The following is a 15,121-nucleotide window of genomic DNA, read 5'->3' on the forward strand; positions in this document are numbered from 1 at the left end:
TTAGATGTCTGTTTATTTATAAAAATATTTCCTTTCACGTTGAAAGCTACAACTATTGCGTGTCGATCATAGTTTGTGAATTAGCATTTCGAATATTCGATATTTCAGCAATCGCTAAGAAACATCTCGAATTTAATTTCTATATTAAATAATAACTTTCGCTGTAATATTCGTTGCATTTTCTACTTTTATTTCCCTTACCTCCTTTCTGCTTTCGAAAATTCATTGAAATTTCATCTTCCATAACTCAAAAAGGCGTAATTTAAAAAGGCGCGAAACACAAAAAGGCGCGAAACGAAAGTGACTAGATTTAATTGTCGCAACGTAATTGGTTCGTCATTCGGACGTCCACCAATCACAAACGTCGCAGCTCGGTGGATTCGCGCCACTCAGTCATGGCCGCGTCGCGACGAATGGAGGAGTCGTGTTTGTGTTGCTCCGTGTTTTTCACGTTCGTTATCGTTCAAGAGCGAATCTCGCGCATCAGAAATGATTACGAACGTATTCCGTGCCGTGTCAAACGTTTATCGCGATGCAAGCGTTGCCCGCAATCTGCTGATGAACGCAAATATCGCAAATATTTCGAACCGTTCGGATGATCGTTTGCACGCTTGCGAACAAGCACCCGCCATTTTACTTGATTATATTACGAAAACGTTCATCATTGTCTGGTGTAATCGTGGTCATACATATATTCATGATTAATCGTTATATTCGGCGCAGAAGGCCTCTAACAGCGTCTCATCGACTGTTGCGTTCAAAATCTATGGAATCGTCTTGGTGCTTCCGTATAGGCAGATCGTGGTCACATGACTCGATCGCCATTTGCAAATGGCGTGACGTCATGGGAACGTTCGTGCGGCGTTTTTAACATCGTTTGGTACGTTTGACATGTAATTGAATGTACAAATTTCGTGTAATTCAGCGTAATTGTTACACAAGACATGCTTTAACTGCCGAATTCACAAGTTATATGTGTTTATAGTGTCGATTATTCATGTAAGTCGTTGAATCGTGGAACTACTAAATAATGAATACTTGTATACAATTTGTAGATGAAATTTGTGTTAAACATCTTTGATTGCGAATTTGACAAAGATTTTTAAATAACGTATTTTATATGTGAGAAATTTATATCGGGAATAAGATTTAGTTAAGATAATACAATATATCGTTATTATACTATTCATTTAGATTGTTAAATAATAAAAAAACTTGGCATAACTATGCAAAGTACTTTATATGTGTAGATAAATGGAATGTGTAATTATAAAAATATAATTATATAAAAAAATATAAGAAAGTTTTGCCTTATTAAATTGTATTAGAATCCTTTGATTATTATAAAATGAAAAAAATTTTTTCGATTGATGAATATGAATTTCGAAAATTGTTGCAGATTGAAATCTTCGGAAACATGATGACATCTTTGGTTTTCTTACAAATTATGAATTCAAGGAATCCAAAAAAATTGAAGAACCTGATTTCCAATATATAAAGATGGAAATTTTTTAATATACAAATTCTTACGTTAAAAATTTCAAGAGCCTAAAAGAAAGCTTAGTTATATAATTTTAGTGTTAATTGTCAACAATCAAAAGGAAAAGATGGATGAAAATCATGTATTTTATCTATATAATATATATTCCATGTAAATTAATATTCTATTATTTTATATTACTTTATTATAGAAAGGATTTATTTTTATCAAATTTTTGTTTATTTCTGTTGCAGAATAATGAAAAGAGAATCTCTTATTAATATTTAAAAGTAATCTGGGACAATGATGTTAAAAGTTATATAATGAAGTATTATTATAGTTATGTACATTGTAATAGGAGATATACAATTTGTGTGAGTTTTTACATTTTATTTTAGATATGTATTTCCTTTTTATTTATTAGATATATATTTTACTAATACATTCATATTATTTCTTATAATTTGTATTGTTACAGATATTGGAGCACATGAAGCAACTCAAATAGAATCTCCACTGCGAATTGCTTTGATGTCATTTTGGAAAGGATCTCAAATTTGTAATGAAGGTAAACATTAAAAATTCTTAATTTTAATCTTATTTTTATCAAAAGTAAATACATCTTGTGCTTATCCATTATTAATATCAATAACTTATTTGAAAAATAAAATAAAAAATGCATTTAATTTTAATTTAAAAAATTGACTTTAAATATTTTTTTATTAAAAGCATTTCATTGATATTAAGATTCTTATAAAATATGTAGAATTAGTAGATATAGAAAATTTCTTTTGATATTAAGGTTAAATACTTTTTGCATGATTTATAACTTTTATGCATGTTGCTTAGCACTATATATTATTTCTTTAAAACATTTTTTGTGCAATATAAATCAAGAAATAGTATAAAAATTAAGAGAGATAGCTTATATATTTAAAAAATATTGCTATTAAGATTTTTATATTTTCAAAAAGCTTTATAAAAAAATATTTCTGGCATTTTAGAGTGAGTAAAACTTTTTTTGCTTTTACTGAAAGCTGTCATACATTTTATAAAATACTTGGAAGTCTTATTGCATTATTTAAATTCTCTATTTTGCTGGCAATGGATCTATGGAATATTTTATCATTTAAAATAAAGGATTCATACACTTACTTTCTGATATGGAGTACATTTTCAATATATAATTAAATATTATCAGCATATAACGAAATATATGCTGGAAACGAAATACTACTGGTCGATATTCTTGTGATAAAACACTTTGATTTGCCATCAACTAATTCATACTGATATCAGTCGGCGTACAAAGAAACGTTAAGTGGTTTTGCGTACTGGCACTGAATAGCGAGCATAGGGCGATGAAAATCGTTTTAACCATCTGCAGTATTGTCCACTAACAATAGCACTGCGTGACTTCTTCTATTAGCCTTCTACATTATCAAGTGCATACTTCAGATCTACATTTATTCCACTTCATTCCAAAGTTCTTCAGTTATACTCGAGTAAACTGCCGAGTATGTATCATTAGTTTTTAATCATTAGCTTAAAGTCACTTTGCTTAATTATAAATTGATTTGAGGTTTACATATTATGATGTAATTGTGAATAATCAATTAAAGAATATAATTCTATTCTTACAAATTTTTTTGTTAAATCAAAATAAGTAAAAATTTTGATTTTACATGAAAAAATATATTATTTAAAATAAAAAATATTAGAAATAATGAAATTGTTAGTAAATAATCATTAACATTAATAAATAACTTTTAATTTGTTGATTTGTCGCTATCGTAAGAATGGAGAAGAAGGACTTTGCAAAGTCTCATGTCCATTTACATACAAGCGGTTAGCTACGAGCTCTTAGCTTTGATAATGGAACAGCGCGACTTCTTTTATTAGCTCCCCGTGTTATCGAGTAGTATGGTACTCGACGAATATTTGTCCATCCGGTGGGTGAGCGCAAATATGTAACTTTCATATGTTCCATTCGTACGTTCCGTTTGCCATTGGAAAGTAAAAACAATGAGAAGTTACCGAGTTTTATTCTCTTTTGATTTTGTGATCTCTATCGATTTTTGATAATAATAAATCTTGTTTTAAAACGCTTAACACTTGCTTTGTTTAAATTAAAATACATATTCACTTTGTTATTATAAGATAAGTGAATCCAAATGTGAATGACTTCAATAGTAAGTTGTTCAACAAATTTATAATTAATGAAACTATACCGAAAGATTATTTTTTCGAGATAAAAATTATTACATATTTCGCAAATTTTTTATTTCTATGATTAAATATATATTGGCGAATCTAATAAATTTACTATGTTAATAGAAAAATATGTTTTCACGAATCTATATATGTATTGTACCTTAATTAATTTTTTACATTATTTATAAAATTCTATTTTTTAATATTAAGTATTTTTAAAATAATACTTTAAACTTTTTACTTGAAACATTGAATCTACAATATTTATATTCAATAAAAAAATTTGACAATTTTACGAGTGATGAACAATTTATATATTAATATTGTTTATTAATCAGTACTTCTCAGATAAATTTCTTGTACTTTAACTGCAAATGACTAACGTATTTAGCTCTGAAATAATTTAAAAAATGGAAATTTTTATTTGGAAATACAGGATCGCGGAAAATTTCCCTCGTTACAGAGGTTACTTATTCGTTATGTGAGTGTAAAATTTTCCGCTCGCGCTAGTCGAAACGTAATCTCGGATATTCGTAGTGCCGGAGCGCACCTCGCGCTTCGTGTTACATTATCGGAGACAGCGGATAATTAATTAGAGTGCCGGCGCAAACAGCAGGTTCGGCAGGAGGACGATGGACCTACCATTTCCGTTCGTCCGGGAACTCCGGCGTATCTTGTGCGTTCATAGCGCTCGCTATGGCGCAAATATAATCGACAGCATTTCCCACGAGAGTAGGACGGTGCCGGTTGTGCATACGAACGCTCACCACGCAGGCCACGTTGACGTGGTTGGTGTTTCCTTGTTGGAAAGCGTGGCTTCCGAGTTTACCTGCGCATATTTGCATGGCCGGAGAGACAGACACGATATATACATTTAATCGCTTCGATAACCGATCGCTCGTATTTGCCTGTCGCTGTTCGCTTTTGAGTCTGTCCAATTGGATTGACTTGCGAATGGTTCCGTTCTTCGTTATCCGTTAAGTAAGGAATTTCTAAAACAGTCACTAACAATACCCGCATTCATATATTTTATTGAATCATGTATCTATTTTTTTTTGTTCAGTTGAAGATTTGACAGCATTACAAAAATTTGATAAAATATTTGTTATAAATTTACATTGTATGATTTTCTGTCTACTAACTTGGCTTTGCGAATTTATCTATGCCAGCTGTGTATTTAAATTCACTTATTGTTATATAATCTTGAAATCTTTTTTTAGAATTAAATGATATCTCAAAAGAGATGTTCTCTGACGAGGATTAATTATATAACTACATCATCTTATTTAGAATTTTTAATTTTCTAGATGAAATATTTTTATAAAATCTAAATTGTAATTATTTATTAAAGTAATTAGCGTTTTGATATTCCAACAATTGTCATTTTCCTTATTTAGTCTCTATCGCTTGGACAGACAGTTCTCGTCTTGCAGAATATCATATGTAAAGCCAATCGATGCTCCACATGAAAGAAGTTAATACATGTAGTTTATTTTGACTTTGCGGTTTTCGTACACGTGCACGCACGTCTTATGATATTTTAGGGCTGCATTTTAGCAATAGCGGAAACTGGTGTTCTCATATCAATCTTGCGGTTTGACAGTTGTGAGTCGCCTGTATAAAAAGATCTTAGCCAGAAACCTTAAAACTGAAAGGAATACTCGGATAATCGTCACCTAATACTTTACCCGTAAATGTATCCTTGTAAGACTTAACGCACGCCATATACCTCTGTAGGATGCATGCAATATTCTCTGAAATATACTTGTTGCAATAACAAGTCTTTATTTAACGCTTTTTAATTGTGGTTGTTTATAATTTATAATTTGTGCGTTTTAAATTGCGAGATTAAACATCTTAGTCATAAAATCATAAAAAAGAAAAATCATATTAAAAATTGATTTGAATGAGAAGAAAGAGTATCAGAGAGAATTAGATCAAATCAAGTTTTTTTTATAAAAAGAGTATTCTTTATTATACAGAACTTATTATCTGCGGAAAGAATATATGTTTTATTATGATGTTGATCTCGGAATTTAAATTGTAATATATGTTTTCTATATTTTTATTCTTATTTTGATAGATGCTGAATCTGGAATAAATTATTTTTTATCTCATTCTTTATTTCTCTGCAATGTAGTGAATGCTGTGTGAATAATTATTATAGTTTTAATGATAAGTAAAAAAATCACTTATATCAATGGTCTTGTAATTTTCATTTACAGATTTCAAGAAACTGAGCCCGTTTAGATCAATCTTTAGACGACTAATAATAATAAATGTTTAATCTATTTTAATTTTCCAAGGGGAGATACATGTAAAATAATATACATTTGTAATATTTACCCAAATAAATAACAAATGCGTTCATGAAAATAAATATGTATTTTACAAATATATCTTTTTATTCTATTTATTTATTTGTATATCATAGGTATTATTATAAGTTTTATAAATGCAAAATTTTATTTTTAATAAATCTGTGTTTTAATCTGCTTTTTTAAACTCCATTATTATAATGTACAGAATTTAATAACCGCGGTTGATAGTGGTATCGATTTTCAGGATTTGACGCCTAGCCCACAATATTCGTTAATCCAATCTCTGTGTCGAGAGAGCGGTCCGTTTTCAGAGACAAGAAGCAGACCAATGTGCGGCACTCCTAATTGCATTAGAGTAATTATGTTATACGCGTTTCAGGCAATAACACCCCACCGAACAATAATACTGTACAGATACCAGCGTTATTACGCGCCGGAACAATTACTAAATCGTAATGAGCGACGTATTTGCGAAGGGCCATTGTAATTAGCCTCCACGCTTCAGATTTAATTATACGGTTCGAATATCTGTTAGCCGCGGAGAATGCCAATTGTTATATATGCTAATGAAAAATTTGACATTGCGTGATCTATTGTGATAATTATACAATATTAATTAATTTAATATACAACGCGCGATAAAAGTTATTTTTCAAGAGTTTTTCATATTATTTTTCAGGAGTTTTTCACCGATATATATCATGTACATATATATTTTATATGTTGATATGTTGTTTATTTTTTTCAAATTATTTATTATATCAACTTTTTTATGATACGACGGTTTTTATATAATATATAAATTGTTTCATCATCTCGATGAGGAATACTTTGACTAATTCTGTAGACGCAAACTTTTGTAGTCAAATTAGTCTTTCGGTTATGCAAATAGTAATTTCCAAATTGAGAAATTTGATTCAATAAAATCCAAACATATCTTTTGATTATGATCGTTTATGATGATATGAACATAATGCGATTATCTCCACGCCTCGTTTCGGTCGTAATTTTTTTGTCTCATAATACCTGTCATGGATCACGGAGACAATAAAAAAATAGAGCAATCGCTCTAATCTGCTGTATTTATATCGCACTAAATTTGGATTACCGCATCTGCGCTGCACGACATTTTCACCCTCGTGTTCGCTGAGGGTTGACCGCTTGTCTAATAATACTGCAGCATGATAAAAAAGCCCTCGGTGGAAGTTAATTGCCGCGGTTTGCCGGTTGTCCTCCGTCTGATGAATGGCATTATGACTTTACGCTCGTTTTAGTTCATCCTCCTTTCCTACTTTTTCTATTTCGGATAGCAACTGTATCGCGAGGCAAGTATATATCATTCGATCCTTGAATGAATTATTAAAGGGATAAGTCAGAATATAATAGTTATCCTCGTTATCTTTTAATTTTACTGATTCTCCAAGTAGTATAAATTTTAATTGAGAGTTAAGACATAATAGTAGTTTAGGAAGTAATAATTGGAAGTTAGAAGTTAGAGAATTCAAATTTATCTCTGTCGAGTCTGTTCAGAGTTTATGTAGAATATAAGCTTACACTCGAGATTATATATATTTTTTAAATATTGTTAAATAGTGTTTACATATAGAAAGAGTTCTTTCCCGCAGGATTAAATTCTGCATAGGGAAAGCATGGTGCTTATTTTCTTTTTGAACGTAGTTAATCTCTTTGCTATCAGACGCATCGAACAAAATACCGTGTTCGGCCGGATTTTTGCACAGTTGGCTCGATACGTTGGAATGCGCGAGCCAGCGCAACCCCCAACGCCAAATCTGGAGAAGGGTGGCAGTTACTGCCTCGCGAGTTCGCGTGGGAGGTCACGTTGGATTGGGGGTAGGTGAGGCGACCCACGACCTTCAACCAATCGCGAATCTTGCTTGGCATTGGCCTGCCAATAGGAGTCTGCTTGGTGTAACCCCGCGGCGTGACCTTATGCGCGATTCTCTTCTTGCACTTTGCGCCGCGAAATCCACCCCCGTCACTCTCGTGGGCGAAATCACTTGCGTCAGCCGAAGCCACCCCCATCACTTGTACATTGATTCATTGCTCATTGTTTTAATCGAACAATCAAAGATACATACAGATATGATTTCGAGTAAATTACAATAAAATATTATATATACTATTATATATAAAATATTTATAATATCATATGTTCAATTGACGTTTATTAAGAACTAATCGTATTCTAATTAATAATACTATTTGTGATAATATTGTACGTAATTAATTAAAATAATTAATAATCACACTTTTTTAATTTTTACAGTTTTTAGTAAAATATTGCAAACAGGTATATTAATAACGAACTAATTAGTGTTGATTAAATATAAAATAATGTGAATATAAATAATGTATATGTTTATTCTGAATTAAAATTTTTGTTTCTGAAGTGTACGTTTCAACTGAATCAACGTTCAGCATAACGGACAGCTTAGCCTAAATGAACGTTAGCAGGCTATAATAATGTTAACGTGGAGATGAAAGGATTGATTATACAAGACTTACGATCATTTACGTATTAACGAGCGTGTATTTATTTATACACATCAAAGGATGTGTATATTCGCCACTATCCCATTATCTCATCTCTCTGTCAAGATAGAAGCATCGTTAATTTTGTCTGTTAAAGACCGCAAGAAAGTTAGATTGTACCAGCAGAGGTAACTTTGCGTCGTACTGTATGAAAGGTTATGGCTTAATTTAATATCCAAGGAAATAATTTCTATCAAGAGCTGATTAAATTTTCCTATGCAATATAGTTTTTCAAAATGTTAATTAGTTACTTTAGTGTATTCTAAGCTTACGGCAATTAATCTTGATTTTCTTGCAGATGATTCTTTTTAATTATTTTATCAATTGCTTTCCGATGATTTTATGATTTTGTGATTTACTGCAGTATAATACAGTTTGCTGCATATTTAATCTAAAGAATCCTTGGCAATGTATGTAATCGCGTACATGAGTACGACACAATTTTAATTGTTATCCATAACAGTCGATCAACTCTATCTGTGTACTTGTGCCCTACACATCTTCAACTTCCACATATACAAACACACATATGTGTGTGCGTGTGTGTGCGTGTGTGTGTGTGTGTGCATCGTCGAGGGCGCGTGCTCGTGAACACCCGAGCGACCCGGCCACGTCATCCGGCCGTCAGAACGGAGCATCCGATAGCGTCGGTTATCGAGCGCGGGTAGCAAGGTAATTACTTCCTTGGGGTTGGAGACGTGCGCGCGCCCCACGGGGGTGGGGTCAGAGGTCACGCAGTCGGCTCCAACCGCCTCCGGACAGCCAATCAACGCTCTACGTTTCCTGTCTTCGGGACGATACGTGCATGTGGGTATGAACGCGTGCGCGGCCGTGTCCGGGACACGCGTGTAGATGCGACACGCCGCCAATTGCACGACTGGCCAACTAACTCCAGGTGCGGTAATCGCGACGACACATTAGCTAATACGTCGACCTGGACCTGAACTTCCTGTGGTAGTTACTGATGAGCGTTAGTCCCAACGCGGCTACCATTAATATCTCCCTCGCGCACATAGATACGTATTGCTTATCAAGATCAGGAGATGTTGCTTATCATGACGCGTTGCTTATCCGGATCTGTTACGACGTTTATCAAAGTTAGAGTTTCTAATGGATTCGAAGACGATTTTTCTTTTTGAAAATTCGCAAGATTGTGATTTTTTTGTTAATTTTTAATCTTGAATAATTTGAAGATTATAAATCTAAATTTTCTAGTTTAATTATAATAATTGAGAATTAAGAAATAAATATAGGTAAAGTTTATTGTATCTCGCGTTCTAAAGTTTTTGATTAAGTTTTTTGCGAAGTAAGTATTGCCAACCGTTCACCTTCTTTAGTTTAATTTGAATAAATATATTCTTTTCAAAGTCTCTTTATCCCTTTATCCCTCAGGTATATCATATTCCTTTAGTTTGTTCATACTTCATCTTACCATCTTCTCTCTGATCCGAGAGATCGATCGCTGATATGCCTAATTAAAAATTTGGAGCACAGGTGATCAAGGCACGAACTACAACTCACGTTAATCAGGGCCAAGAGAGCGATCTCTCTCTCTCTCTCTTCTTATTTCTCTCTTTTGCTTCGCTTCATTCTCGTCTTCTCTCTTTTCCGTTAATCGTGCTCGGTTCGCTCTATTCTTCTCGTGCCAATCGTGGTTTCATTAGTCGTCTAATCTTTCTTGCAACCTTGGGAGAAGGATGGGAACTTAGGCTTCTCTCGCTTAGGTCCGAGCAAGATCTTCTTTCCTTCGACCGTCGGGGGATCTGGCCGAGTGACTGATGAACTGGCCACTAATTACCTTCTCTGTGCCGTACAATACCAGCGTATTAATAACTCACATTTATATGCCTGTGAAAAATGGACGTTCGCTTCCTTTCGCTCTCATTCGTTTCTTCGTTCTCTCTTTATTCGATGATCAAAGCGTGCACTCATGCGATTGTGTGGACAGATAGATGCATACGCGTAGATATGAAAGCGCGAATGAAAGAGATAGCGTTCGACCGGATTGCACCACCAACCTGTTGTTTTGCAAAGCTATACTGGTATTTCGCGACCGTATATAAATTCAAAATGAATAATGGATAATGCTGCTATTAAACGAACCGAGATAGATTACTGACACAACTGACTTTGTGCTACGTTGTGAAGCATGAAGTAACATTCATCGTTAAAACGTATCTACAATATTTGGGATTAATCATTGAAATTTAACTTGTTTAAATAAAGAAGTCATAAAATCTTATTAAAAGTAATATACAATTAAAGTAGTGTGTTATTAAAGAGATTTATGTTTTTAATATGAACATGTAAAAATCAATCATTGCTAAAACTGCATTTCCATTGTTTTCTTAGAAATTCATATTCATAATTACATTCATATTCATAAAATTAATTAATTATTTAATAAGAAATTTAAATCTAATTACAATATCTCAACAAAAAACTGCCATAATTTGAAATGTAAATCGTTGTATTAACAAAGCATTAATAAATTTTTAATTAGTGCTCGTTTAAATATGTTAATATTATGTTTATATATATGTGTGTGTGTGTGTGTGTGTGTGTGTGTGTGTGTGTGTGTTATTTAATTTAATTTATTTTTAAATATATATGCGGAAAAGATATCTCAAAATTATTCATATTATTATTTCACTCTCGGATATGATGCGTCTCGCCTCTTGGACATTTCGCTTAAGGCTCGGTTCGCTATGCTTATTTATCATCACCGGATATTAAATGCTGTTCTGTCAACTTGAAACTAAGAGAACGCGTACGTCGATCGATGACTGGGCGCGTTGAAGACTACATACGTGGGCCGAGACGACTTGCGCGAGTTATACGAGCGATCGAAGAGAGGAAAAGGTCTTGACATTTCCTCCGAGTCTCGACCGAACTAAATCGAACCTTTTCTGACATTAGGTAGAACTCTTTTAGCCTTTTTCGACATTTATAGAGTAATAGACAACGAACGCTCAGCGCAGTCGATTTCCGTTTTTATTCTTGATAATAATTAGCGCGGCATTTTTGAAGTAAATATAGTACGTGCAAGTGATACTGTTGGTGTTTTTGAGAGAGTGGTGTCTATAACATTTAAGAAATGGAGAACGGTATTATTTTCCTTTAAAGGATGCAATGGGCGCGTATGTCGGGGCAGATATTTCAGATCAAAGCATTTTAGATTGCTTATCGTACCTGGGAACGAAAAATGTCATAATTCAAACAGCGATCTTTTGAGTAAAGATTTGAGTATATATGTAGGTAAAATATATTCTTTGTATTGTTTAATAATAATTTAATGAAAATTACGATATAATATTTTTAAATAATTTTTTATAATTTTATTTTTATATTATATTACTTTTATTTATTGAACATGTTTTATAAATTATATTATTTATATAATTGAAACGCAGAGATTAAGATTTCGAATTACGGCAGTTTTTGTTAAGATAATTGTATTTATTGTAAAGCTTCGATTTGATGAATCGTAGCATTACACAGTATTTTTTTTTTGTGAAAGGTATCTATATATATGAAGAAAATACAAAATTGAAAATTGATTTTTTTTAATGATATTTTTTCCTAGATTATTTGACTTTGTTTTTCCTATTGAAAAGTATTATGCAATTTTACTGTACAACTTGTAATTTTAATAAATATTTCGATTTTTAATATCTTCCTATTGTTTGCAATGAAAAAAATTATTTATGATTGATTCGTGATTCGTAACTGGACAATCGTATGCATAATGTTTCGAGATTCGTTTCTGGGATAATTCATAATTCAGTCGTTTTTGCCCGAGCACTTTGGCAATATTAAACGCAGACGCGGAACCCACAAGGGGCATCCACAAAGCCGCGGTAAGCTCAAAGCGTCCCTAACCACCATTCTACCCTTTGTTCATCCATCCCTCTCTTTTGTATAATAGTATATGCTCAACAACGGTCTCATTTCACTGAGTTTGCAACAACGGCGATGTAAAAAAATTTAAAAAAATCACAACTTGTGTATCACAATTTACGCTCATCGTCACATCAATGCCGTCACATAAGATGCCGTTCGTAGAACTGTGTTCTATGAGACTATATAAAGATACTTGAAATATTATTTTTATTTCATTTCTTTTTTTATGGCATTATATTTGGTTTTTTTTCTGCAAAATATACTTGACGCCTTTTTTTTACATATTTAATTTTTTCTGGTAGATATAATATAATGTAAGAAATGAATATATCAAAGATGTCTGTTATCGAATTTGAAATGAAAAAAGTCTGCTATCGACCTCGATCAAGTTTTTCGGTCATCGACTTAGGATCTCCTTAAAAGTATCTATATCTTGTGTGCGGACTTTTCATATTTTACGCACCTTGTGTGAAATGTGTAAAAGCGCAAAAGGATTATTTTCTCTTCTTGTCACATAAACGCAATAGAACTTGAACTTCACGCGAAACATTTTTATTCGCTACCGGAATGGCCCAGCAGGCAGAAGTGCCTGTTAATGTTAACCTTTCGTGTAAATGTAAAATATAATTAGGCTTCGCAGTGACGTGAATCGCAACTGCGATCTGGGAATATGCCTGTAAGGTTTCGCTCGCTCGCGCTGACGATTTATTCGCGCAATAACGTCACGTACTTTACGGACGTACGTAACGTTTACTGCATCTTCTATTCAGTGGATAAGTTACAGCTACCGTTACCATCGCGCGCGAGCGTTCGCAGTTACCGCGCGAATATTCATCGCGGGCATTCACCGTGTACCTATCTACCGGCGTACACAACCGCCACTATTTTTTCCAAGAGCAATATTTATCGACGCCCGACGGATTACGAGCGCAGCCCGACGCCGGCTACTAGATTCTGCGAGCAAGTTAATTCTTAGCTCGTAACATAAATATCTGACCGCACGTCTCGTTTCGTGACTGTAGGAATCTCGGAAATACTTGGCTTTCCATCTTCCAACGAGTTTCATAGTACTTTCATGATGATTATTAATTATTACGTAATTTTTTTTTTTCTATTAAAAATGCAATCTTTACTATGAATCGGTTTATCTGAATACTTTATTGATCATTTTGATATTATATTATAATGATTTATAATCTTTATTCATAATGCGTTAATTACATTTATAAATTATTTTAGATGGCTTTGCAGTAATTCTGTACCGATTAATACTAATATTATTTGAATGCATCCGGCGATATTTGCCCTATATTGATTGAAAAATCTTAAATAAATGATTGCCAGAGCTAATCAATCTTCTGGTTTATGCGGTTAAAGGAGTGCGGTTATGTTTCGCGCGACCTACGGTTTCATGCACGTGATATCAAGCACGCTCTCGAAGTCTACGAAGGTGACTTCGGTCAGAATCCCGGCCTCCACCTTCAAGATGGGGGTTGCAATCGATATCCAGCGTGCCTTTCGACCAATACCCTCGCGTTAGTATCGATCGTATGCGACGGTCTGCTAGCTTTTATTCGCTTTCGATGTTTAAATTAAAATTTCGAGAGTTGCAAATGTGTCGATTAAATTTGCAAATGTATCAATTGAAATCGCAAATGTCATAACTAACAATAAGAGAGAATTATGTTTATTCCGATACCAAATTTTCGGTTGAATTATTTAAGCCGCTTGCTTCTTGCTGCCCTTTGCAACCATGACATGCGATGGGGTCGATTGTAATCTTCCGCGAAGTTCGCCGAAGTTCTAACTACGATCGTACATGTGTGCAACGTCGTGTACCTACCAGCATTGCACCTGGCGATGCGCAGAATTGAAACGACACGATAATCCAGAGGCCGGAAACAATAGTTCGCGACGACTTTCGTGGTGACCACCTGGATTTAGGTCTCGTAATGTTCCGGATATTAAGAGCAGTGAACAAAACGGACGGAAGTAATTACGGCTTTTAAAACTCACCCCGGAAGCGACGAAACAAGAAGGGGGAGGGAAAGGCGAGGTGCTTCCTGATTTCGTATTGTGATTCGGTCAAATCATTGCGCGTGGAAAGTCACGCACGTATCGCAATCGTGAATCGGTTGCCTGTTTATTATATTTTTCAAACAGAGATAATGTCTTCTTATATATTTCATACGAGAGAATTAAAACTTGAAATTATTTCTTTCATCTTTTCGCGTAATATATTTTTATAAATCAATTGTTAACACACACAAATTATTTTTTTAAATTATTGGTGGAGTTGTTCTGAGCAAAAAAAAAAAGGAAGGAGTTTTTACCTCAATAATAAGAAGAAAATGGAATTTTGTAAAATTTTATATTCCACAGATTGTACTGGCGAAGATTTAGGATTTAAAGCTTTTCTCATAATTTGAGGAACGTGGACGGTATTACTGAAACAGAATTTATATTATTACCGTAGTTAATTTATTTGCGAATTAGAAATGTGCCCATGAATTTTAATCTTTGTAGCAAAGAATATAATTTCGAGATATAATGCGCACGACAACGGATGCCGGTGAGAATGCGCGGCTGCAAGAGAAACAGGCTTAACGGTTTCCGCGAAGAACTCTTCAATTAAGGAGATCCCCGGCAT

The 15,121-nt window shown here is 33.5% G+C and overlaps 1 long non-coding RNA gene across 1 annotated transcript; it reads left to right on the forward strand.

Annotated features, from left to right (window-relative positions):
- The first annotated feature begins 1,759 nt into the window (after positions 1-1,759).
- On the forward strand, positions 1,760-5,999 carry LOC108747005. The gene is made up of 3 exons (XR_001939206.1): positions 1,760-1,854; positions 1,959-2,048; positions 5,920-5,999. It is a non-coding gene; the product is annotated as an uncharacterized LOC108747005 (long non-coding RNA).
- Positions 6,000-15,121: the final 9,122 nt, after the last annotated feature.

This window comes from Trachymyrmex septentrionalis, unplaced genomic scaffold (assembly GCF_001594115.1).
Source record: "Trachymyrmex septentrionalis isolate Tsep2-gDNA-1 unplaced genomic scaffold, Tsep1.0 scaffold19, whole genome shotgun sequence".
Lineage (NCBI taxonomy): Eukaryota > Metazoa > Arthropoda > Insecta > Hymenoptera > Formicidae > Trachymyrmex > Trachymyrmex septentrionalis.